Source organism: Pelodiscus sinensis, chromosome 17 (assembly GCF_049634645.1).
Source record: "Pelodiscus sinensis isolate JC-2024 chromosome 17, ASM4963464v1, whole genome shotgun sequence".
In the NCBI taxonomy this organism is placed as follows: Eukaryota; Metazoa; Chordata; order Testudines; family Trionychidae; genus Pelodiscus; species Pelodiscus sinensis.
In genome coordinates this window covers 767749-795410 of record NC_134727.1, presented here as the reverse complement: position 1 = coordinate 795410, position 27662 = coordinate 767749, and the positions used below count along the sequence as shown (strand labels likewise).

At 48.3% G+C, this 27662-nt stretch overlaps 1 long non-coding RNA gene across 1 annotated transcript in view; it reads left to right on the top strand.

Annotated features, from left to right (window-relative positions):
* The window catches only part of LOC142818690 (uncharacterized), a 46788-nt gene extending 19513 nt beyond the window's left edge, over positions 1-27275 (top strand). The window contains exon 2 of the long non-coding RNA XR_012896274.1: positions 4708-27275. This is a non-coding gene — a long non-coding RNA (uncharacterized LOC142818690). The remainder of the gene's footprint in view (positions 1-4707) is intronic.
* The last annotated feature ends 387 nt before the right edge of the window (positions 27276-27662 follow it).

Here is a 27662-nt window from a genome sequence, read left to right as displayed (position 1 = left end):
GGGAATAAAATATTTCATTGATTGCTTACTCCATAAATGTTAAGGAGATATGTACACAAAACCTCATCCCATCACAGTTTGAATTTGGGATTTGGAATAAAAATCCCTGTTGAAGAGAAATGATTGTAAGTATGCAACTTGTAATTCGAAAAGGTAATATTTTTAAGCATAAGTAAGGGATCCCTAAACTGCTGAGCTCGGTTTGTCCAAAAGGACATACAGAGCTTGCATATTACAGAAGCATCATTATTTTTAAAACCTAAGATTGTAATTCACTTGCATGTATATGTTAACCTGCTTTAACACTGTAAATCTTACTAATTTCTTGTTCTTAGTTACTAAATCTTCAGTTAGTTTATTACAAGATTGGCTGCAAGTGTCATTTTTGAGAGATCTAAGGTACAATTGACCTGAGATAAGAGACTGGTCCCTTGAGAATGGAAGTAACCATGGATATTGTTGTGGTTTTGGCTGTAAGGGACCATCTATCACAAAGGTAGTCTTGCCTGGGTGGCAAGACAGACCAGAATGCCCAAGGGGACAACCTGTGACTTCATGTTAAGTGCTCTAGAAGTTCACACATGTTACTTGGTTGCTGAAATCCACCCACAAAATACACAACCAGTATCAGATTTGTGCCCTATTACTTGACATTCCATCCTGAGATTGGCAGTCTCACTCATGAGCCACTCTAACAGCTTACCACCCAGTTCCCAGGTTCCCCAGAAACATCTCAGCAGTATCCAGTCCCTCTCACTGGACATTCACAGAAATTAAGTTTTCTGCCTCAAAGGAGATAATCCACATACTGGCCTATTGGTTAGCTGAAGACTCACTCTTCACTTCAGTATAACAGCACTGAAATGGTTGACATAAGAGATACTAAGCAAAAGAGAGGCAGTTATGGTTACAAACAAAACAAAGTAAGACATGCTTTCTAGAATGCAAGACTTAATTTTAATAATCTACTATTTGCCTAAACATCTTGCTCACTTACATCAAGTGATCAGAATCTCCAGCCCTTCCAAAAGTATCCAACATTGAGACTCAAAGGCTGACTACCCCTTTTGTTCCCTATGCAATGGATAGCTAAAAGGTCTTCATAGTTCCCAACATCCAGGCTGTGTCTAGACTGGCCAGTTTTTCCGGAAAATCAGCCGCTTTTCCAGAAAAACTTGCCAGCTGTCTACACCGGCCGCTTGAATTTCCGCAAAAGCACCGACGATCTCATGTAAGATTGTCAGTGTTTTTGCGGAAATACTATGCTGCTCCCATTCAGGCAAAAGTCTTTTTCCGAAAAACTTTTGCGCAAAAGGGCCAGTGTAGACAGCAGAGATTTGTTTTCCACAAAAAAAGCCCCGATCGCGAAAATGGCAATCGGGGCTTTTTTGCGGAAGAGCGCGTCTAGATTGGCCACAGACGCTTTTTCGCAAAAAGTGCTTTTGCGGAAAAGCATCCTGCCAATCTAGACGCTCTTTTCCGAAAATGCTTTTAACGGAAAACTTTTCTGTTAAAAGCATTTCCGGAAAATCATGCCAGTCTAGACGTAGCCCCATTGTCTTTGCCTCAAGAGCCAGGAAGACCAACTGGGGCTTAAGACTCCAGTGTCCCCCCCCAAGGTACTCACCAAGTTCAACTGCTTTTTGACTTGATTGCTTTGTTTGCCACACGCCACTAAGGGGATGGACGAGAGGGAAGTTGCCCCAGTGCCTAGCAATGGCAAAGGGCCCAGAGCTCCTGGCCACAACCGCTGCTTCCATAGAAGTAGAAGTAGACAGAGCCCTGGACCCTTTCAATGGTTACCAGAATGCGCTGGGTGGCTTTTAGGGCTGGCTATGGGTATGTGTGGGTGGAGGGGGACAGCATGGCACACTCCAGGTGGTGCTGATGGCTAGCTACCCCAGCCCTTCCCTTTCTGCCTGAGGTCCACCCCTTCTAGGAGCATGGAGCCACCCCTCCCCAAGCAAGTCTGTCAGCCCCCCCGTACATTCATAGTCTATGTTTTACTATGCTTGACCTAGTCTTACAAATCCTCAGTTCTTTTTTTAAAGCAGGGATGTTTATCAAATCTGCTTTCAAAACACACTTTAGGAATGTATTTCTAGCACTCATTGTGCACACATCATGCAATGATATTCATGAGCTGTGTGGCACAAGTTTTTATATGATACCTTACTCAATACACTTCCATAATACAATATTGTATGCAACCAGTTGATTGGATTATTCTTTGGATTTTAGACCTTCTGTGACAGGGGGTCGCCTCCCTCTGCTCGGCAGGATGCACTCTCCTGCACTCCGAGTGCGGGGCGGAGGACTCGTTTGCCCAGTGGTCTCAAGCCGCTACGGGCTTGCTGCACATGCGCACTAGTGTCCCCGCAGCTGGGGGCCTTAGGACCCGGCAGAGGCCTGCGCACACGCAGGGGAGTCAGCCCAGGGGAATATTAGATCTGGTGAAGGAAACCTGGGAAGAGCAAAGCTCTGAGGCAAAGGGCATCATAGATCTAAGAAAACGTCTACAGGCTGTGGGAGAAATAGCCAGAGACGATCTAGTATGAGCCCAAGAAAGACAGACCCGCTATTACGATCAAGAGGCCCGTATTTGTACATTCCAACCCGGGGATAGGGTACTTCTCCTGTTGCCCTCAGCTGACTCAAAGTTATTGGCAAAGTGGCAGGGACCCTATGAGGTACTAAGGAAAGTGGGGCCCATAGATTACGAAATAAATTAACGGACAAACGGAAGAAGTCCCAGATTTACCATGTAAACTTACTAAAAAAAATGGGTGTCCCAGGAAGGGATGTTAATTACCCTTCAACCCGCAGAGCCAGAACTGGGGCCGTATGTCGGGGATTTCCCCGCAGCAGGATCCATTTAGATGGGAACAGAGCTGACCAAACAGAAAACCACGCTGCAATCCCTGCTACAGGAATTCATGCACGTGCTATCAGCTTACCCTGGAAGGACCGTGATGATGAGCCACCATATCCACTTGAACTCCGGGCACAAAGTACGGGAGCCCCTTCACCCCTTCCCCAGGAAGCTGTGGGAACCAGTACGCATAGAGGTTCAGAAAATGCCCCAACTAGGGGTGATCCAGGAATCCCGCAGCGAATGGAGGAGCCCCATTGTGATGGTACCCAAGCCAGACGGCTCATGGCACTTTTGCTTCGACCTTCGCCAGGTCAATGCAATCTCCCATTTTGATGCTTACCCAATGCCCCGCGTGAACAAACTTTTAGAGAGATTAAGTGGCTCCCGGTACCTGTTCACTATTGACCTTCCCAAGGGTTATTGGCAGAGTCCCCTTACACCCGCGTCACAGGAAAAAAACCCAAAAAACCACCAGCCTTTGCCACGCCCTTCGGCCTCTACCACTTTTTGATGATGCCATTTGGGTTAAATGGGGCCGTTCCAGAGATCGATGGACAGAGTGCTCGGAAAACACCAAGGGTTACGCAGCCATGTATATTGTTGATATTATCATCTACAGTGCATCACGGGCAGACTATCTCCAACAGATCAAAGCCGTACTGACGTCCCTAGTCGAAGCGCACCTCACGGCAAATCCCAGTAAGTGTTTTTTTGGGGAAGAGTGAGGTATCTTACTTAGGATACATCGTCGGGGGAGCTAGGGTGAAACCCCAGGTAGATAAAGTCAAAGCAGTGAAAGCCTATCGTATGCCCACAACAAAGAAACAAGTGCGGCAATTCCTGGGACTTGCTGGATACTATAGACGATTTATCCCACATTTTTCCACAATTGTGGCACTTCTTACAGACCTCACAAAAGGAAGGCAACCACAGAAAGTGAGGTGGAATGAGCGGTGTGAACACGCCTTCCGGAGTCTAAAACAGTGGCTTACTGAAGCCCCAGTACTGGCACAGCCTGACTTTTCAAAACCCTTTGTCGGCCAGACGGATGCGTCCGACATAGGACTTGGGGCAGTACTATTGCAAAACCAAGATGGCGAGGAACATCCGATCCTGTATATCAGCCGTAAACTATTGCTGTGGGAGCAAAACTATGCAACCATTGAAAAGGAGGCGTTGACCGTCCACCTTACGGCTGAGACACTCCACTACTTTTTATTAGGTAGTCCCTTTCAATTGGTGACAGACCATGCCCCACTACACTGGTTGCAATCGATGAAGGAGACTAACCCATGTATCATGAGGTGGTATTTGTTTTTGAAGCCATTTAAGTTTGAAGTACCACATATAGCAGGTAAAGCTAATAACAAAGATTTTCTCTCAAGGAACGTACCCTTGGATGAGGGCGAAATAAGGAAGGTATGGGGGGAGGGGGGGGGGAGGGTGTGTGACAGGAGGTCACCTCCCTCTGCTTGGCGGGACGTGCCCCCCTGCACTCCAAGTGCAGGAGGAGGACACGTTCACCTAGTGGTCTCAAGCTACTGTGGGCTTGTCGCATGTGCGCACTAGCGTCCCTGCAGCTAGGGGCCTTAGGACCCATCAGAGGCCTGTGCCATGGGGAAGAGGCATCCGACCGCACTGGGGAAGGGACCCGGGCGCCTCCGGGGGGGGGGCAGCAAGGGTGGGCTGATGTCATCCCCAGGTGCCAGCCCAAAAGGAGGGTGGCTGGTTTAAAAGGAGGGTGGCTGGTTTAAAAGAGGGGAGCATGCCCAGAAGTGGGGGAAGGATCCTGGCTGGGCTACTAGACCGTGCTTTCCCCACCTCTTCCCCAGGTGCCGAGGCCACGGGGAGAAACCCGCAAGAGACGCTCAGAGGCCAGAGGGTCAGCACAGCGTCCTTGAGTAGTGACGAGTGGCATTTCTTGTGAGCGACCCGGGTCTGAGTTGGAACTCTGACGGAGCTGGAAAACTCAAGGCAAGCTAGAGAAAGACTAAAAGGCAAGGTAGGGCGTAGCCGGAACCGGACTAGGGGTCCCAGTAGATCCCGCCTTGCTACACCCTCTGTTGCCTGGACCTAATTGTCACAAAGCCAATTCTACAGGTATGACCTATGTTCTTTGTTCCTTCATAGGGAACATTGCATTGACTGTGTTAAAATGCATGTTGTTTGAATAAGCCCCACTTCCCATGTGATCCAGACTGCTCTGTATTACTGACATGCCCTTATATGTGTTTAACACTTCACCACCATTTATGTCACCTTCACACTATACCAGCAATAGCTTTATCTTCTTTTCAGTCATGGCTGAATATTCCACATCACTGATCAGCATCTGCCAAGTACACAGCTCTGCAGTTCCCCATTAGAAATGCCTCCACCATAGAACCATTTCCCATTTATAATGTCTTTTTTTGTGAGGGATCATTAGAGCAGAGAGAGCACTATCTGGCTTATTAAGATCTGGCTTGTGGTAGAAGCAAGCAAGGTTCCTGCTCCCTCCATCCCCAAGTCTTAAGAAGAACCTCCTTGTCTTCTGTCATCTGAAGAAGTGGGCTGTGCCCACGAAAGCTCATGATTCCATCTACGTGTTTTGTTAGTCTTTAAGGCGCTACTAGTCTATTTGTTGTTTTTCCCCTTTACAGATTAACTCGGCTACCCCTCTGAACCCCTAGTCTTTGGGTTGAGCCCACTGCTCATTTCCCATTTGCATATTAGTGTTTAAAAATCAAATTAATTTGAAGAGGGTGTGAAATCCACTGATAATTCCCCTCTCTGTAGCACAATGAAGATAAACTCTCTTCATTTTCCACTATGATCTTACAACAACTTGTCAGTGACAAAACAGTCCCAAATCCCCTCATTTATCAAATGGCCAATCCTGTTAACAGCTTAAGAGACTTAATTACCTGCAGTATCTCATTCTATTCTTTTTATTCCCACACTTCCCCTCTCTCTGGCAGCATTCCAGTGAGCGAGCTAAGAATTAAAGCACAGCTAGTTCAAAGCTGCAACCACTGAACGATTTGGAAGCTGTAAATGCAATTTCTCTAATTATCAGTGCAACAACCTTGGACATGTAGCATTCCCAGTTGCAGCAGCTAGAATCATGTCTTCTTTGTCCATTGGGTGGAGAAGGGTTAAGGGGCAGATAGCCAAAATCAACCTCATTCACTTTACTCCCCCGCAGCATGGATTTTCAGGCAGTGCTTACTTGTTCTGTCTCTAAGCTGGTTAGGTTTCCTGGAGGGGTTTCTCCACTTCCGGGTCAGTGGGCAGCCAGTCCACCCCACTACACAGCTACTTAGAATAGTCCCCAAGTCACTAATTCCATGCCCCGGCCTTGCTTCAAGTCGGGGTGAGAAGCAAGTAGTCCCGGTGCCCAGCCTTGCTTCAGGTCCGGGCCAGAGGTAAGAGGTCCACACAGTTTTAGTGAGCCCTGGCCCTAGGTCAGGGTGGAACAACAACCAACCAACCCACAGGTACAGGTCTAGGAGCCCAGGCCTTGTTCCAGGTGGGGCAGCAAATAAAGAAGTGAGCCCTGGCCCTAGGTCAGGGTGGGGCAACAAATACGAACATATACCAGTTCCCTAGCCAGGCCTTGGTTCAGACGGGCTGGTAAACACACCGTTAGTTTTAGAGTGCCCCAGTGAGCAGTTAGCTCAGGGCCTGGCCCTGGTTCAGGGTGAAGCAGCAAACAAACCGTTCACAGTTTAAGAGGCCGGGGCCTGGGCTCAGGCTGGCAATAAACAAGGCAGGTTTGGGGACTCCTTCACGAGGGCGGCAGGCAGTTCTCCTGCTGGAGCGGGGAGGGGGAGACTGCCACCCGGTACGTGGGGGGGCGCAGGCCTGCCCACTTCTCTGCGCCTTGGCCCAGGGCCCGAAGTGCAGCTGGCTCAGCGGGGCTCCAAGCCGAAACGTGCCGGCCTAGGGCCTTTCCCAGCCATGATATTCCCTGGTCCTCCGGCCGGTCACTCGGGGAGTCCAGGGTGGTGTCGTCCCACGGGGCCGGTGGGCCGACCCGGGCCTCAGCAGCTTGCAGGTCCCGGTGCTCTGGCTGGTAGGCTGGCCATAGCAGGCAGGGTTGCTTGGGCTGGGCCTTGGGGCCAGAGCCAGGCATCAGCCTTCCTGGCAGGGAGTCTTTGCAGGCCTCTGGGATGGAGGCTGTTGGAGGCCCAAGCCAGGGCTCGGCCTCCCAGGCAGGGAGCTCAGTGCAGGCCTCTGGCTCCTCCAGAGGCTGGGCACTGATTGACTCTCAGGCTGTCTTTTTATAGCCCTATCCCCGCCCCCTGTTTTCCGGTCAGGAGACGTGGAAGGACTGGGCTGCGCCCAAAATGGCTCCCGGAGGGGTTCCTCCACTTCCGGCTCAGTCCAGTGCCCCACTCCAGAGAAGGAGGAGAGGGAGCAGGGTGCAGATGCTGCTCTCTTTCTCCTCTCCCCCTCCTGTTCCTTCTGCCTGCTGCCTGCACCAGCCGGAGCTCTCCCCGCCCCGCCACCCCCTGCCTGCCTGCCTGCCGAGGCCTCACTGCTGCTGGGCTGCTCCCCCTGGATGGCGGCACTGCTGCCTGCTTACCACCACCACCATCAGCTGCTGCTCCTGCCCCTTGGAGGGGCCAGCTACTCCCCCCCCTTTTACCATCAGGACTGTGAGTGTGTTCCCAGCCCCTCCCTCAGCAGTGTTTGGTTGGGGGGGGCCCTTCACCCCTGCTCTCCCTATCCTGCCTCCCGCTGCAGAAGCCTTGCCACCCCGCCGTGTTAGCCAGTTCTGTTTCTCCCTCCCCCCCCCCGAGTTTGCTGACCAGCCCTACCCAGCCTCAGTTTGTTTTCATCTGCCCCGCCCGCATTTAGCTTGCTGCAGTGTGTGTCCTGCTTCCCAGCCCTTGCTTTGCCCTGCCCCGCCTTGCTCACCCAGTGCCCCCCCCAGCCTCCCAGTAGTCCTCTGGCCCCACCCAGTGTACTGGTCCCCGCCCCGAGCGCTTCCCCTCCCTTCCCCCCCTGCACATTGCACCCCCTCCTTGATGGCCCCACAGTCCCCTTTCATACCCCAGTGCAGCCAGAGGAGCCAGCCCCCATCCTGCACCTGTTACCTTGCCCCTGCCTGCCCTGCCAGCACCCTCCTCCTCTGCTTCTAGCCTCACAGGGAGGAGCGGTTGCTGGCTCCAGACCCCTCGGTTCCCCGCTTCTGACCTATCCCTGTTGGCACCCTCCCTCCCTGCAAACAATCTAGTGGGAGAAGGGCTGCCTTTTTCCCATCCCCCTTCCTCCCCAATCGCACACCCCTTTCCCTTGCGCCCTTCCCTCCACGGTAGCGCCCTCCTCCCTTGTCACAGCCTCACCACGAGCGCTGCTCCCTCGGGTAACGGCCGGTGCTGAGCATCCGGGTCTTGAGCTTGAGGGCCCCCCCTCCTCCGCAAGTGAGACGGGGTGGTCATCTCCCCTTCCTGTTGGGGGCCCAGCAGAGAATACCACTCAGGCCGATGTCGTGGTAGTAACTCCTGCCTCTCCATCTGAGCCCGGCATGGGTGTGGGCCCCCTCCCTGTTTCTGCCCCCCCAGTTCCCATTCTGGAGGCGCCACAGCCCGGTGGTATAAACTTGGGGGATCTTCCCACACACCCTGCCCCAAATTCTGGTCCCTTCCCCTGTCCTGATTCTTCCTTCACCCCTGTTAGTGCCCTTGGCCCTGATCCCACCCTCTATGAACCTATTTCCAGCCCCGAGTCCTCCCCCGTCCCTAATCCCTCTCTCTATCCCCGACCCACCGTCTGGCCCTGAGCCCATCCCTCCTTCCACCCTTACCATGATGCCAGCCCTCCCCCTCACCGTCCCACCATTCTTCCCCCACTCCCGCCCCCGCCGGGATACCTGCCCTGCCTCCGCTGTCCCCCCCAAACCACTGTTATTGCCACCCCCATGAGGGCCGTCTCATTCCTGCTAGCTGTGGGCGGCCCTCAGGGGGTGGTATTCGTATCCCCAGCCCCCAATCCATTAGGGGCTACCATGTTCTCTCCGCTGCCCTCTCCCTTCCCGGGGTTGAGAACGGGCAGCACAGCACCGTTGTTGTTGGTGCTGCGCCGAGGATCGGATCCCTGTGCTTGCCCATCTCCATGGCCCGTGAGCTCCATCTGGGGGCCTGGACGGAGGAGAACCCTGGCGTCCCCTCAGTGCTGAGGACCAAGCTGCGCCAATTCCTCGCAGATAACTGCGGGGCTAAGGGGAAGGTGCAGCTCGCCCTCCAGCGCTGGGGAGACTTTCACTCGATCCTTCAAGCTAGTAGAGCCCTTTTGCAGGAGGGGAGAGGGACCAATAGTCAGGACAATGCAGCCTACCACCGGACCCATAGATTCCGAGATGCGCTCCTGACCTTCAGGGCAGAGTGTGGTCTGCTGTGGGGCCTGCAGGAGGCCGACGATCCCTCTGCCAGCAAGGATCCACCCCAGCCCTCATTATGAAGTACACCACATTCACGACATTAAATGCCCGGGGCTGTAGGGCAGGTTTCCGCAGGAGCCGGGTGCTCTCCTTCCTTCGGGAGGGGGGGTACTCGATGATTTCCTGCAGGAGACCCACACAACTCCAGCTGTCGAGGCTGGCTGGCAGCTAGAGTGGAGGGACGGGGTGCATTTTAGCCATCTCGGCGCTTGTTCGGCAGGGGTGGTCACCCTGTTTTCCCCTGCCCTATGGCCCGAGGTGCTGGGGATTGCCGAGATTGTCCTGGACCGCCAGCCGCACATCTGGGCCCACATGGAGGGGCTGACATTGAACCTGGTCAATGTCTACACCCCGCACGTGGGCCCAGACCAGGTCACTTTTCATTGGCAGGCGGCCACCTTCCTGGGCACCCTGGATCCTCGCAAGTGTCTGGTCCTGGGCGGGGATTTCAACACCACCCTCGTTGACTGGGCCCGTGTAGGACATGTGAACTGCCAGGCTGCAGCAGGCATCCTCAGGGAGACTGTGGACCATCACTCCCTGGTGGATGTCTGGCGAGACCACCACCCGGACGACAACACCGCCTCCACCTACGTCCGGGTGGGGGACAATCAATCGAGCCACTCCCGGTTGGATTGCATCTACTTATCCCGTTTCCATCTGGCTCGAGCCCACTCCTCCAGCGTCCAGTTGGCCCCATTCATGGACTACCATTTGGTGGCTGTGAAAGCCTCTCTGAGTTCGGAGAAGCTGGGGCCAGCCTATTGGCATTTTAATAATAGCTTGCTGGAGGATGTGGGCTTCGTAGCATCCTTCCAGGAGTTCTGGTTGACCTAGCAGGGGCACCAGCCCACCTTTCCCTCGGTGTGGTGATGGTGGGACATAAGAACATAAAAACGGCCGTACTGGGTCAAACCAAAGGTCCATCTAGCCCAGTATCCTGTCTACTGACAGTGGCCAGCACCAGGTGCCCCAGAGAGGGTGGACCGAAGACAATGATCAAGTGATTTGTCTCCTGCCATCCCTCTCCATCCTCTGACAAACAGAGGCCAAGGACACCATTTTATCCCCTGGCTAATAGCCTTTTATGGACCTAATTTCATGGAGGTTATCTAGCTTCTCTTTAAACTCTATTATAGTCCTAGCCTTCTCTGGCAAGGAGTTCCACAGGTTGACTACACGCTGTGTGAAGAAGAACTTTCTTTTATTAGTTTTAAACCTGTTACCCGTTAATTTCATTTGGTGTCCTCTAGTTCTTCTATTTAGGGAACTAATAAATAACTTTTCTTTATCGGCCCTCTCCACACCACTCATGATTTTATATACCTCTATCATATCCCCCCTCGGTCTCCTCTTTTCTAAACTGAAAAGTCCCAGTCTCTTTAACCTCTCCTCATATGTGACCTGTTCCAAACCCCTAATCATTTTAGTTGCCCTTTTCTGAACCCTTTCCAAGGCCAAAATATCTTTTTTGAGGTGAGGAGACCACATCTGTACACAGTATTCAAGAGGTGGGCGTTCCATAGTTTTATACAAGGGCAGTAAGATATTCTGGGTCTTATTTTCTATCCCTTTCCTAATAATTCCTAGCATCCTATTTGCCTTTTTGACCGCCGCTGCACACTGCATGGAAGTTTTCAGAGAACTATCCACGATAACTCCAAGATCTCTTTCCTGATTTGTCGTAGCCAAATTAGCCCCCATCATACTATGTGTATAATTGGGGTTATTTTTCCCGATGTGCATTACTTTACATTTATCCACATTAAACTTCATTTGCCATTTTGTTGCCCAATCACTCAGTTTGGTGAGATCTTCTTGAAGTCCTCACAGTCTGCTTCTGTCTTGACTATCCTAAACAGTTTTGTATCATCTGCAAACTTTACCACCTCACTGCTTACCCCTTTCTCCAGATCATTTATGAATAAGTTGAAAAGGATTGGTCCCAGGACTGACCCTTGGGGGACACCACTAGTTACCCCTCTCCAATCTGAAAATTTACCATTTATTCCTACCCTTTGTTTCCTGTCTTTTAACCAGTTCTCAATCCAAGAAAGGACCTTCCCTCTTATCCCATGGCCATGTAATTTACACAAGAGCCTTTGGTGAGGGACCTTGTCAAAGGCTTTCTGAAAATCCAAGTATACTATATCCACTGGATCCCCCTTGTCCGCATGTTTGTTAACCCCTTCAAAGAACTCTGAGGGTCTGTCTACACTACCACCCTAGTTCGAACTAGGGTGGTAATGTAGGCAACCGGAGTTGCAAATGAAGCCCGGGATTTGAATTTCCTGGGCTTCGTTTGCATATTGCCGGGCGCCGTCATTTTTAAATGTCCGCTAGTGCGGACTCTGTGCCGCGTGGCTACACACGGCACAGACTAGGTAGTTCGGACTAGGCTTCCTATTCCGAACTACCGTTACTCCTCCAGGAGAAGGCGTTTGACAGGATGGACCACGGGTATCTCCTGGGTACTCTGCAGGCCTTTGGCTTCAGGCCCATTTTGTGGGTTTTCTCTGGATGCTGTATGCCCTCGTGGAGTGTTTGGTCAGGTTCAACTGGACCGTGACCGAGATGGTTAGCTTCGGGCAAGGGGTACGTCAGGGGTGTCCGCTGTCGGGCCAGCTGTACGCTCTGGCGATCGAGCCCTTCCTCTGTCTCTTTCTCAGGGGTTGGTGCTCTGGGAGCTGGAGCTGCAGCTGGTCCTGTCAGCGTACGCCGATGACGTGCTCCTCGTGGTCCAGGATCTGGGTGACCTGGCATGGGCGGAGGCCTCTCTTATTGAGGTTCTGGCTGCACTTTTCCCCACACCTCTTTATATACGCACACCCTATCCGTGGCCCCACAAAGTCGTGAGACCTCCTCGTCAACCTCCTCCTGGCCCTGGCGAAAGCTGCCATCTATAATACCAGGAGTAGGATGCTAGATGAGGGGGTTCTCTGTGACTGTGAGGCCTATTTTCAGTCCTCCCTTGTGTCACGTATCTGGGCGGAGTTCCTCTGGGCAGCGTCCACTGGCTCCATGAACAGCTTTGAGGAGCAGTGGGCACTGTCTGGGGTTCTCTGCTCGGTGTCCCCGTCTGGTTCCCTTGTTTTAAACCTGTGACCCCACAACTTGATCCCTTTTGTCATTATTTGTCCCCAGAAATCAGTTGGACCCTGTGTCTAGTTGTTCTTCCTGCAGGGCTGAGGGAGGGACTTTGAGAAGTGGGAGGGCTGTGCCCGCCCACCCCTCCATGGTTTCCAAATAGTGCCCCACTACACTGTCTATGTAACAGGAAGATCATACATTACAATTAGGATCTTTCTCTACTGAGGATACAACATTGCAGGGATGTTGGCAATGAAACTGCAAGTCTTGAGGATGCAGGTAACTGGGCATCTTCTCAGAATAGCACTAGAAGGAGTTCAATGGTACAACATATGCTGGAAACTGGTTATTTATCTGTCTCAAGGTGTGACAAAGCCTTCATTTTTTAAAGCAAATGCAGAGATTGGCCCAAGTTTGGTGACGTTTGGCACAGGTCTCTGGCCTGTGCTGTACAGGTCAGAGTAGATCACCACACATTCTGGTCCCATTGCCTTAGTAGTGGTGCTTCCCCATCTGCAAAAAGATGGCTGCAAACAACCTGTGAGTAGAGCGGAGTGAAAATTAGAATTCCTTCTCAGCGAAATGCTGGTACTTCTCTGAAGTACTGAAATATCATTTCTTCCTGAAATAGCAACATTTTTCATGGAACACAAAGTTCTTCTTCGAGTGCTGTCCCTGTGGGTGCTCCACTCCTGGTTACTGTGCACACCAGGGCTGCCATTTGGAATCTTTGGTACCCAGGCCTGGTCAGGCCAATCATGTGCAGCTGCTGGCTCATGTCATTGTTGGAGTCTGTTCAACACACGTATGGCCCAGCACCCTCAGTCCCTTCTCAACAGTTCTTGGCTGAAGATAGCTCTTGGGACAGTACAGTAGCTTCTTCCCCTAGTGAGAGAAAAAATAGATTTGCCCTTTCCCTTAGATAACTTAATTAGTAGTTAACAGTTGAAAAGATTTTTTCCCCATTCTTCTAAGTTCTCTGCTCCCTGCAGAGTGAAAACCCTGCTACATTGTTTCAGTCCACTATGACCTCTCCTTTTCAGTCTCCATGACAGGCTCTTCTGGCAGCAAAAGATGGGATTCCTGCAAAGAGACCATGCCATGCTCTGACAGACATTCCTCTGCATGAGATGCTTCTGAAATGCTCATTACAGCGAAGTCTGGCTGCTGCAACAACGTAAAAGCACAAGACCAGTGCGACTGGTTCCTGTACCTGAAAATGATCCTCATGGAGAAATCTGTCCAAGCAGGATCGTAGAAGAACAACCCTAAACTTTCTCCCAAGTGCTCTCCATCCTGGTAAGAACTGCCCAAGAGCATGGCTTCACCCTCTCAGGGGAAGAGGAAGTGAGCTTTGAGCTCTCCACAGAGGGAACTGCATAAAAAGAAAGGGTCCCCTGTGAGGTCGTTACCAGCAGTGCCAGAGTGATCAGATATGACTGTCCTAGCACCTCCTGCATTGGGTGCACCACTCACAAAACTAGGAGTCAAGATATGAAACAACCCACGTCTCCTTGTTGGCACCAACATTTACTGGAACCAGCACTGATCAGAAAGTGCTTTGTCACACTTCTTTCCCATGCAGCTGTTAGGCATTGGTGGCGGTCATCTTCAAACTTTGTCACTACTTTCCTTGTAAGGGAATGCCAATTAGTCCTGTCTGCAGCAGCTAGTTCAAATTGTTGAGGTTGAAGGCCTGTCCACTGCAAGTTGGTCTTCAGGTTATCCTTATACCTCTTCCTCAGGCGTCCCTGTTTGCGACTACCACATACCAGCTCCCCATAAAACAGCTGCCTCGGGATCCTGCTTTTGTCCGTGTGGAGAACATGGCCAGACCATCAAAGCTGGGTCTGGAGGATCTTAGCTTCGATGCTTGTGGAACCAGCTCTATCAAGCACTTCTTGGCTAGTAATTCGGTCCTGCCAGCATACTCGCATGATTGATCGTAGGGAGTGCATATGAAACTGCTCCATCCGCTTGATGTGCCTGTGGTACAGGGTTCATGTTTCACAGCCGTACAAGAGAGAGGTGAGGACTACGGCATTATATACCTTGGCTACGTCTACACTGGCAAGATTTTGCACAAATACTTTTAATGGAAGAGTTTTTCCGTTAAAAGTATTTGCGCAAGAGAGCGTCTACACTGGCATGTGCTTTTGCGCAAAAGCATCCGTGCCAGTGTAGACGCTCTCTTGCGCAAGAAAGCTTCGATGGCCATTTTAGCCATCAGGCTTTCTTGCGCAATAAATTAACGTTGCCTGTCTACACTGGCCTCTTGCGCAAGAATACTTGCGCAAGAAGGCTTATGCCTGAGTGGGAGCGTCAGAGTATTTGCGCAAGAAGCACTGATTTTGTACATTACAACATCAGTGTTCTTGCACAAATACTCGTGGCCAGTGTAGACAGGCAGGAAGATTTTGCGCAAAAGCAATTGCTTTTGCGCAAAATCTTGCCAATGTAGACACAGCCCTTGAGTTTAGTTGAAAGGCTGGAGAACTTTAATACGCAGTCTCCCAAGTGCCTGACTGGCTTTCTGGATTCTCTGTGTAATCTCTTTGTCAAGGGAGCCATCACTTGATATTGTGCTGCCCAAGTACTTAAAGCTGTCCACTACGTTCAGTTGTGTACCATCAATAGTGATGCATGGCTGTGGAGGAGCACTGTTTGGTGCAGGCTGGAAGAGGCTTCTGTCTTTCTGAGGCTAATTGTGAGACCGAATAGTTTGAATGCTTCAGAGAATCTGTCAATGATGGTCTGCAGGTGGTTCTCTTGGTGTGCCATAAGGGCTCAGTCATCAGCAAACAGCACTTCGGTGATAAGCCTCTCCAGTGTCTTGGTCTTTGCAGTAAGGCATCTCAAATCAAACAGTGAACCATCCAAACGGTATCTGATGTAAATGCCAAGATCTAAGTCTCTGACAGCATGCATGAGGACTTGAGTGAGGAACAGTTTAAAAAGCACTGGGGTGAGTACGCAGCCCTGTTTCACACCATTGAATTTCTCAGATGGTACACCATCTGAGAGTGCCGCTTCTGTCATGTCATCGTGAAACAGCTTGATGAGTGAGATGAACTTCAGTGGACAACCCAGCTTCCTGAGGATGATCCACAATGCATCTCTATTAACCGTGTCGAATGCCTTTGTCAGATCAATGAAGACAGAGTAGAGATTCATATTCTGCTCAAGGCACTTCTCTTGCACCTGTCTCATTATGAAGATCATATCGACAGTACTGTGATTAGGGTGGAAACCACATTGTGACTTGGGGAGACTCACTTCTGAAATCAGCCTGTTCAGGATGATGCGGGTGAGGATTTTCCCGGCAACGGAAAGCAGCGAGATATCTCCATAGTTCTCACAGTTGGCTCTTGCACCCTTATTCTTGTACAGAGCAACTATCACGGCATCACGGAGGTCAGATGGCATTTCTTCCTCTTCCCAAATACTGGTCAAGACATTATGAAAAACCTTAAGTGACTCATCTTTAAATGCCTTGTACACTTCTGCGGGAATTCCATCCTTGCCAGATGCCTTGCTGCAACTCATCTGCCTGATGGCCTTTCTAACTTGGTCAATAAATGGAGGATCTCCCAGGTCTTCAAGATTGATTCACACAGATGATTCCTTTGCTTCATAGTGAGGCATCATCATTTAAAGTACAAAGTGCTCCTACTCAGTCTGCCCACCACACGGAGGCTACGTCTACACTGGCATGATTTTGCACAAGAACTCGTTTGCAGAAGAGTTCTTGTGCAAAAACTCTTCCAAAAGAGAGCATCTACACTGGCATGTGACTTTGCGCAAGAGATGTGCTTTTGCACAAGAGCATCCTTGCCAGTGTAGACGTTCTCTTGCACAAGAAAGCTCTGATGGCCATTTTAACCATAGGGCTTTCTTGCGCAAGTAATTCGTGTTGCCTGTTTACACTGGCCTCTTGCGCAAGAACAGTTGCGCAAAAGGGCTTATTCCTGAGCAGGAGCATCATAGTTCTTGTGCAAGAAGCACTGATTTCATACATTAGAACGTCAGTGTTCTTGCACAAGAACTCGCGGCCAGTGTAGACAGGCAGCAAGTTTTGGCACAAAAGTGGCCACTTTTGCGCAAGATAACACCAATGTAGACACAGCCCAAGGGTCTTTTCCCAAATATTAGCACTACTCACAGCTCACCTGTGTAAACAAGGAATCATATTGTCCCCATGCTTGGCCACTGTCAGAAGGCAGTATACTGGGCTACATGGACCTTTGGTCTGACCCAGTATGATCACTGTTACAGTATGTTCTTATGATTCAAAGCTTAACTCAAGCTAGAGCCTCACTGTCTCATGCCATATTCCTGACTATCAAACATCTCATAGACACAGTATACATCTGTCCAAGAATTGAGGCACAGACTTGCCCACAACTATTGGCCCACATGGCTACCATAATTTTCTCAGGAACATGACCGGGAACTGAACTCAATGATTTTACAACAAATTTTCCATCTAGAGGAATTCTCAACTATTGACCTATTTGATGCAACAAGGAACCACAAATGCACTATCTTTAGCTTTCTGAGAGATGGGGCTTTCTGGGGGATGTTTCCTGAGTCAGTTGAACAAGACACTTGTTTTGCATTCCCACCAATCCCACTAATACACAGGTTCCTACGCAAGATCAGGAATGACGAGGGAAAAATTATCTTAATCACTCTAGCATGTCCCAGGCAGACCTGATACTCTTACCCTTATCTGAAGGATGTCAATCCATCATCCACAAACTGCTATGAGACCTGGCCCTGTGACAATGTGTCAGGGGGTCCCTGACCCTGCAGCCCAGATGTGACTCTCAGGCAGCCAGTAGAGTAGAAGGTTTATTGGTTCTCAGAGACACGGCGTAGCTTAGGGTCGATGTTAGCACAGGAGACAGGGCAGCCAGCCTTATTCCTCTTGGGGGTAAGGGGTTCATGGGAAAAGAATTCAGGACTATCATTCAGCTCTAGCGAAGTACATCTCATAGCAATTAATGTCTTCCATGACAAAATTGACAGATTCTCGGCATTTACATATCCAACCATGAAACACTTCCTGATGGGACTCCAGAAGCTTTATCCTGAAGTACAACCTTCCTTGGACATGTAAAATCTGAACCTAGTCCTCCAGGGACTCATGAGACCTTTGAATGCCTAGCTACCTGCTCGTTACTGCACATGTCAGTGAAAGTAATATTCCTCGTTGCCATCCTGTTAGCTAGAAGGGCGAATGAAATAAATGCACTGATGGCCAATCTTCACTACACACTCTTCTTTATGGATAAAGTTATCTCACCTTATGTGACCTCAACCTAAGTTCCTCACAAAGGTAGAACCCTCCTTTCACATCAACCACCTAATATACCTCCCTATAGTCTATCCTAAACCACATAAAACCTAACAAGAGGCTGCACTACACACACTTGACTTTAGAAGGTCAAACATTCTGTCTATTTAGACAGAACAAAATCATTTAATAAATCCCCTAAGTCTCTTTATGTCCACAAGCAAACAATCCAAGGATGCTGCTGTACCCAAGCAACAAGTTTCCAAATGGATATCGGGTTTTATCCAATTGTGCTACCAAACCCAGAACAGCTGGGGTTAGGTTATACACTACTTGAGCCATGACAACATCCATAGTATTCCTGGACAACATACCCATTCCAGCTATTTGCAATGCCACCATGTGGGAATCAGGCCATACCTTTGCCAAACACTATGCCAGGTTAGATGCCATATTAGGCCTTACTGTTCTGTCAGCTGCTGTGATGTGTATAACTCCAAAGTCCCCCCCCCAGCCATAGTGAGCACTGCTTTACATTCACCTGAAGTGGAGTGCCCACACTCAAGAGGAGGAGGTGTGACGGTGCATTGGGTTTTTCCCATCTCCTGCACCCCCATAATGGCACGGACAGATTCTACCAGCCAGTAGACTAGAGGGAGTTTATTGCTTCTCCAGGATACAGCACAGCCTAGATGTAATCTGGTTACAGGGCAGGCCTAGGATGCCTCAGGCCCCCTTGAGATGGGGGAACCTGGGCCCCTAAATCCCAGCCCGTTGCCTAGGCTGCTTCCTCCATGGCACCAGCCAGAAACCTAACTGACTCCCTTTCAGCCCTGCCCCCAGCCAGGGCTCTACTCTGCCTTCTTCCCATTGTTCTGCTCCCTGGGAGATAACTCGTCAGACAGGTTCGAAGCCCCCTTGCATAATGACTCATCCCCTGCCCTGCTGGGCCGTGCTGCAGCCAGCAGCCAGTGGAGGTCACTCACAACCCACTGCCACGAGGCGTACAGATAGTTGGGAATAACTACATAGTTCGAACTATCTAGCCCGTGCCGCGTGTAGCCGCGCGGCACGGGGTTCGAACAAGCCGGCTTTTAAAAATGGCGGAGCCGGCTTTATGCTAATGAAGCCCGGGAAATTCAAATCCCGGGCTTCATTAGCAAGTTCGGTATGCATACATTACCCCCCTAGTTCGAACTAGGGGGGTAGTGTAGACATACTCTGAGATTCTTCAAGATGGTGTAGCCAGACAGAATCCCCCCCCACTCCTCTCCTCCCTCCGAAATCCTTGGGAGAGAGAATCCTTGAGAGTGGAACTCTGTCTTCAAAGGCTCCAGAGCCTCCAGAGGTGCTGGAATAACTATGGCCCTGGATGCTAGACAGGAACCAGATAACAGCGGCAATTGGACCAGCAGACGATCGGGGCCTCGGGCTGCCTGGGCTGGTACCAGTATTGATACGCCTACACACCGTCCCAGAAGAGGAATCTGCCGCTTCATCAGAAAGAATGTCAGGCCCTAATGATTTAGTTACCTCCACCTCACAGGTGCAAATTAAGCTTTGGAATGGGCATCACAAAGACGTTCCAACTTAATTGGCATTTTAATGACAAGAGAAGCATCTACGTGACTACCGGGGTATAAAGTGGGGCCCTGTGCCCCACTCTAATTGGATATCCACCCATATACCTACTGGTCAGGTCTTGGACCCCTGAGACTTTAGGGATGCCTTCATCTCGTATCAACTGCTTCTCATTGGGATTGAGAGAAACCCTGGCTTCGCCAGAGTAAGGATCACAGGGGTGAGAATATACCTGCTAGGTGTCTGTTTGTGCACATTCAATAAGAGCTCAGGGAACCAAAAGGGTTCCATGGTACCTTTAAGTGACTGTTATTATATTGTCTTTGTAGTGACTGTGTTATCTGTAACACAGCAGTAACATTTAACAGCTAAGCGTGCCTTGTAACAATAAAATAGTAACTGCTTAAGCTTTAACCTGACTCCTCCTGTTGCTGTAACAGAACCAAACACAATAAAAAAGAACCATAGCCGGTCAGGGGTAAATGCAGTAAGAGCTGAGTGTTGAGTCATGCCACCTCCATGGGGCAGACTCTTGGGGCTCCCGTCAGGCTTCCTGGCTGCCCGCTGTGAAGGGGCTTTTGTCCTAGCAGTTAAAGACTTGGGTGTATCTTTGGGGCACCTGTCAGCCTCCCTGGCTGCCCGCTGCAAAGGGACTTTGTCCTAGCAGTCAAAGACTCGGGTGTGATAGGGCTCACAGACCACTCACTATCCCGGCCACCGGCTAACAGATGGGTCCCCCTGTGGGTTCTTCTCTACCTACTTGCCTTCTTTCTCATTTGGAGTTAAAAAAAAAAAGGATTCCATGGGAGGGAAGAAACTGAGGGAGTCAGACTGTGTGAGCACTGAACAGACTTCAGTGGCCCCACAGGACAGCATCTGCATACACATGACATGACCAGGTCTCTGTTAAATGCAGTCAGGACACACCATCACCTGAAACGAATCACCCACAGGGAAACAAATCTTGAAGAGCCTCAGTTACTGCATCAGGTGGATAACCTTCTCTTCAAAAATTTTTTGATTCACAAATTTGGGTTTATTAAAAATGCCAAAAAGTTATGAATCAAAGTGAAACACTTTGATATCCTGGTACTGAAACATTTCATTTTGGTTTCTTAAACTGACTGAAATGCTTCATTTCAGGTCAGCTCATCATTAAACTGCATTTTCCCATTGGTTCTCAAGGAAATTGTAATGTCCCCATTCTTCCATGATGTACCATATATCTTAAAAGTCCATGGGGAACATGAACCATATAATAGTAGAGACACGTTGCAGCCAGGGAGCCCAGCTCCTGGAAGAAAACAGGAAATGAAATACCAAAACAACATCTCCCTTGAGACAGTGCAGCCCATAGAGAAATTGAACTGACTTACAATGAAACATTATTGAGTTAGTTAAGCAAACTGAAATACTTCAATTAGGGTCAAACTGACCTAACACAAAATTTGTCATTTGGTTTTCCTGACAGAAAATGGAAAAAAATTGAAAGGAACATAAGTGAAAAAAAGTGAAATTAAAATTTTCCTATGGCAAATTTTGATTTTATAGAAACTACAGGTTCCTTTGAAATATCAGTTCAAAAGAAAATTCTCGAAGAGTTCTACTTGGGATACATATCAACGATTCACTAACAATCATGGACATTCATAAACTTAACAGGAAGCCCCTGTCTGAGCATGGGCCATAGAATAATGTAATGTGTTTGGAAACTTAAATATAAATATGCTTTTCTATTTATATTTTATATGCATTGGTTATATATTCACCTGGAGGTGAATGCCTGGCTGCGAAGATGGTGTCACCAGGAGGGCTTTGGCTTCCCAACCATAGGATGCTATACCGGGAAGGACTGCTAAGTAGGGATGGTGTCCACCTTTCGAGGAGGGGGAAGACCCTATTTGGACACAGAATGGCTAAGCTAGTGAGGAGGGCTTTAAACTAGGTTCGACGGGGACAGGTGAGCAAAGCCCACACGTAAGTGGAGAACATGGGGACCTGGGAGATGGGCCGGAAATGGGAGGGAGTAAGGGCTGGCTATAATAGCAGAGAGAAAGGAGGGTCAGGGCAAAACTGGGAGGCAAGGTCAAATCAGGATCTTAGATGCCTATATACAAATGCGAAAAGTATGGGAAATAAGCAGGAAGAACTGGAAGCACTAATAAATAAGTACAATTATGACACTGTTGGCATCACAGAAACTTGGTGGGATAATACACATGATTGGAATGTTTCTATAGAAGGGTTCAGCTTGCTCAGGAAGGATAGACAGGGAAAAAAGGGAGGAGGTGTTGCCTTATACATTAAAAATGAACACACTTGGAGTGAGGTGGAGATGGACATAGGAGACAGAAGTGTTGAGAGTCTCTGGGTTAGGCTAAAAGGGATTAAAAACAAATGTGATGTCATGGTAGGAGTCCACTACAGGCCACCTACCCAGGTGGAAGAAGTGGATGAGGCTTTTTTTAAACAACTAACAATATAATCCAAAGCCCAAGATTTGGTGGTGATGGGGGACTTCAACTATCCAGATATATGTTGGGAAAATAACACAGCGGGGCACAGACTATCCAATACGTTCTTGGACTGCATTGGAGACTTTTTATTTCAGAAGGTTGAAAAAGCTACCAGGAGGAAAGCTGTTCTAGATTTGATCCTAACAAATAGGGAGGAACTAGTTGAGAATTTGAAAGTGGAAGGCAGCTTGGGTGAAAGTGACCATGAAATCATAGGAGTTCACAATTCTAAGGAAGGGTAGAAGGGAGAACAGCAAAATAGAGACAATGGATTTCAGGAAGGCGGATTTTGGTAAGCTCAGAGAGCTGATAGGTAAGGTCCCATGGGAATCGAGACTGAGGGGAAAAACAACTGAGGAGAGTTGTCAGTTTTTCAAAGGGACATTGTTAAGGGCCCAAAAGCAAGCTATTCCGATGTGTTGGAAAGATAGGAAATATGGCAAAAGACTGCCTTGGCTTAACCATGAGATCTTGCATGATCTAAAAATAAAAAAGAGTCATATAAAAAATGGAAAGTAGGACAAATGACAAAAGATGAATATAGGCAAACAACACAGGAATGCAGGGGCAAAATTAGAAAGGCAAAGGCACAGAATGAGCTCAGACTAGCTACGGGAATAAAGGGAAACAAGAAGACTTTTTATAAATACATTAGAAGCAAGAGGAAGGCCAAGGAGAGGGTAGGCCCGCTGGTCAGTGAGGAGGGAGAAACAGTAACAGGAAACTTGGAAACAGTAGAGATGCTCAATGACTTCTTTGTTTCGGTCTTCACCGATAAGTCTGAAGGAACGCCTAACATAGTGAATGCTAGTGGGAAGGGAGTAGTTTTAGAAGGTAAAATAAAAAAGAACAAGTTAAAAATCACCTATAAATGTCAGATGCCTGCAAGTCACCAGGGCCTGATGAAATTCATCCTAGAATGCTCAAGGAGCTGATAAGAGGAGGTATCTGAGCCTCTAGCTATCATCTTTGGAAAATCATGGGCGATAGGAGAGATTCCAGAGGACTGGAAAAGGGCAAATATAGAGCCCATTTATAAAAAGAGAACAACCCAGGAAACTACAGACCAGTTAATTTAACTTCTGTGCCAGGGAAGATAATGGAGCAAGTAATTAAGGAAATTGTCTGTAAACACTTGGAAAGTGGCAAGGTGATAGGGAACATTCAGCATGGATTTGTAATGAACAAATCATGTCAAACCAATCTGATAGCTTTCTTTGATAGGATAACAAGTCTTGTGGATAAGGGAGAAGCGGTGGATGTGGTATACCTAGACTTTAGTAAGGCGTTTGATACGGTCTCGCATGATATTCTTATCAATAAACTAGGTAAATACAACTTAGATGGGGCTACTATAAGGTGGGTACATAACTGGCTGGATAACCGTACTCAGAGAGTAGTTATTAATGGTTCACAATTCTGCTGGAAAGGTATAATAAGTGGGGTTCCTCAGGGGTCAGTTTTGGGACCTGTTCTGTTCAATATCTTCATCAACGATTTAGATATTAGTATAGAAAGTACACTTATTAAGTGTACAGATGATACCAAACTGGGAGGGGTTGCGACTAATCTGCAGGATAGGGTCATAATTCAAAATGACCTGGACAAATTGGAGAAATGGTCTGAGGTAAACAGGATGAAGTTTAATAAAGACAAATGCAAAGTGCTCCACTTAGGAAGGAACAATCAGTTTCACACATACAGAATGGGAAGCGACTGTCTGGGAAGGAGTACGGCAGAAAGTGATCTAGGGATTATAGTGGACCACAAGTTGAATGTGAATCAGCAGTGTGATGCCGTTGCAAAGAAAGCAAACATAATTCTGAGATGCATTAACAGGGGTGTTGTGAGCAAGACACGAGAAGTCATTCTTCCGCTCTACTCTGCGCTGGTTAGGCCTCAATTGGAGTATTGTGTTCACCGCATTTCAAGAAAGATGTGGAGAAATTGGATAGGGTCCAGAGAAGAGCAACGAGAATGATTAAAAGTCTAGAGAACATGACCTATGAGGGAAGGCTGAAGGAATTAGGTTTGTTTAGTTTAGAAAAGAGAAGATTATGATAGTAGTTTTCAGATATCTAAAAGGGTGTCATAAGGAGGAGGGAGAAAACTTGTTCATCTTGGCCTCTGTGGCTAGAACAAGAATCAATGGGCTTAAACTGCAGCAAGGGAGGTTTAGGGTGGACATTAGGAAAAAGTTCCTAACTGTCAGGGTAGTCAAACACTGGAATAAATTGCCTAGGGAGGTTGTGGAATCTCCATCTGTGGAGATATTTAAGAGTAGGTTAGATAAATGTCTATCAGGGATGGTCTTAGCCAGTATTTGGTCCTGCCATGAGGGCAGAGGACTGGACTCGATGACCTCTTGAGGTCCCTTCCAGTCCTAGTATTCTATGATTCTATGATTATAATGATACATTAATGGCTAATTCACGTTATTTCCTAGCTAATCTACAATGTTACGCTCTTAAATCCAGTGTTTTTGCTGGTGAAGTCAGCCATCTGATTTTATTTTTGAATGCATTTCAAGAAAAAGCAATATTGACAATGTGTTGTCATGTCTTCCACTTCCAAATACTATCTCTCACTCAGTAGCAGAAGACTTATTGTGTGATAGTTTCATTGTGCATGGCTGATTTGCTTGCATTAACTGTGGAAGAACTGTAGATTGCTTCTCAACAAGATGATCTCTTAAGTGAACTTTGTCAAATTGTACAAATGGGAAAATGTCCATTTCTGGATAAGCTTATTCCATATCTGAGATCTGACAATGAACTGTCTATTTGGGATAGTATTGTGTTAAGAGGAGACTGAATCATAATTCCAATGTGCAAGATGAAATGAACAACAGTGAAACTCATGCAGGTATTGTTCCGATTTTTGACAAATCTCACGGTGGTGGGTAGCCATGTAAGTCTCTATCTGTAAAAACATCAAAGGGCCATGTGGCACCTTAAAGACTTTATTTGGGCATAAGCTTTTATGGGTAAAAATCCACTTTGTAAGATGCATACATTTGTTTCCCCGTGCATACATTTTGTTTTATCCATGAAAGCTTATGCCCAAATAAAACTGTTAGTATCTAAGGTGCCATATTTTTTAGTAATTTTTTCTTCCCTAACATGGTCTCAGATATTGAAGAGCAGAACAAACATCATAATGCATGTGTAATTCATATCCCTTTATGTCAGGGCTACTCATCTTTGGAAGCCCTGGGGGCCACAATGATACCCACAGCACATGCCGAGGGCCGCAACTTAAGTGTAGCTGCATATATATGCAAATATATGCACATATTTATGCAAATATATGGAAATGACATATTTACTTAAATAGCCCCTCTCCTATCCCAGAGCAAGGCACCTTCCAGCTCTCCCGCTTCAACCCAATCCCCTTCCCCTCTACTAGAACCAGGTATCCCCCCAACCTCCTGCTCCAACCCAATGCCCCTTCCCTCACTCAGAGCCAGGCACCCCAACCTACTGCTTTATCCCAATGCACCCACCCCTCTCCCAGAATCAGGCACCCTCCAGCCCTCCCGCTGCAACCCAGTGCCCCCCCCCGGACCCACTGTCCCCGAACACAATCCCAGCCCCTACCCTGGGCCCACTATACCCACCCCCACGCCCTCAGCAGTCTCAGCCCCTCCCCTGGGCCCACGAAGCACAATCCCAGTCCCTAATGCGGGTCTGCCACACCCCGGTGTGCAGAGCTGTCTTGGGGCGGCTGCAGCCAAGGCCATTCCTCACCGGGTACCAGTTGCCTCGCGTGGCACTTACCTGAGGGAGGGGTGGCGCACAAGCCTGCCACAACCAATCGCAGTACATGGCACTCCAGCCACTCCGCAGCGCAGCGCAGCTGCATCTTCTCACCTGGTGCTCACCGCCTCTTGCTGCCACCCCCTGCCGGCTGGAGCCAATGAGGCAAGCTGGTAGCCTGAGAAGCAGCTCAAGGCACCATGGGCCACATGGCAAGTGGCCGCGGACCGGGCTGCATGTTGAGTAGCCCTGCTCTATGTGATGACCAGATGTGGCAACTTTCAGATTGACTGTATAGTCCATGGATAGAGCTGGGTCTAGATGAAGCTGGATCCATAGAACAATATTACAAGCTGGCCATGACAATCAGCAATTCATCTTGCCTTCAGTTATTCCGAGTGTCAGATTTCTCACTTACCAGTAGAAGGAAACTCAAGAAAGTCTCTTACTGTTATAGAAATCCCATGGAGGCGGTATGGAAAATGTACATCACTTTATGAGTAACTTAACTGAAATAAAGCATCAGAGGGGTAGCCGAGTTAGTCTATAACAGGAAAAAGTTAAAAACCAATGAATAGATTAGTAGCACCTTAAAGTCTAAGAAAACATGTAGATAGTATCACAAGCTATCGAGGGCACAACCCACTTCTTCAGATGACTGGAGTATTAGAAGTCCAGATCCAAGAGCATCTCTCTGCTCTCTATAGCTGGTAAGATCCTGGCCTGCATCCTTTACAAGCGGCTTCCACTACGTGTGTTTAAAAATGGTATTATTCCTGAAAGCCAGTGCGGATTTCATGCCAGTCGAGGCACTGCCAATATGATATTTATAGCCAGACAGATACAAGAGAAATGTAGAGAGCAACATCAGGACCTCTATGTCATTTTCATTGATTTGACCAAGGCATTTGACACAATCAACAGAAATGGGCTCTGGAAAATACTTGGGCGAATTGGCTGTCCTGAAAAACTTATCAACATTGTTCTGTCTCTCCATGATGGCATGCTTGGTCGCATCCTTGACAATGGAGAGACATCAGCACCTTTTGAAATATCAAACAGTACAAAGCAAGGATGTGTCCTTGCTCCTCTCCTGTTCAACATCTACTTTTCAATGATGCTGTAAGTTGCTTTTAAGGACTGCATGTTAGGCATACTTATTCAGTTTTGAACAGATGGCAGTATTTTCAATCTCCGGAGACTTCAGGCTCGCACTAAAGTGGTTACTACAACTATTTGTGACCTTCTGCTTGCCGATGACTGTGTGTTGCTGGCTCATTGAGTGAAAGATGCACAGGAGCTTTTTGATCATTTTGTTATTTCTGCTCACAGTTTTGGACTCACAGTGAGCCTCAAGAAGACAGAAGTTTTGCCTCAGCCTGTCTGGAAAGAGCCCAGCACTCCACTGCTGCTGGTATAGTCCTTAAGGCTGTTGACAAGTTCTGCTACCTTTGGAAGTGTACTGTCCTCTAGCATAAACATGGATCATGATGTATCTGCTCAGCGCTACCTTTGGAAAATTGACCAAACGCCTTTGGAACGACCATGGTATTAAACTCCAATACCAAGATAGCGGTTTATCAGACAGTTGTCCTGAATGTCCTGCTGTATGGCTCGGAGTCATGGACAATATATCGTCTCCATGTTTTGAAGCTTGATCAGTTCCATATGCGTTGTCTGAGGAAGATTGCCCACCTGACTTGGTGGGACAAAATTCCTAATACGGAGGTTCTTAAGCTGTGTGGTGTCATGGGCATGGAAGCAATGCTTATGAACAAACAGTTTCGCTGGATTGGTCATGTTATGAGGATGGATATTACATGGACACCAAAGATGGTCTTCTATGGCCAGCTTGCTCATGGAAAGCGCTCTATTGGTGGTCAGTATAAGCATTATAAAGATATCTTAAAGGCCAATATGAAGTCATGCGGCATATCGCCCAATGATCTGGAAACTCTAGTTCAGGACAGATTGTCCTGGGGCAAACCACTATACAGGCTCTTAATTGCTTTGAGAGTCAGCGTGTCCAGGCATTGCAGGAAAAGTGCAGGATCCGAAAAGAACATACAGCACCTGCAGTTGGCAGCTTTTTATGTAACATCTGTAATTGGCTCTT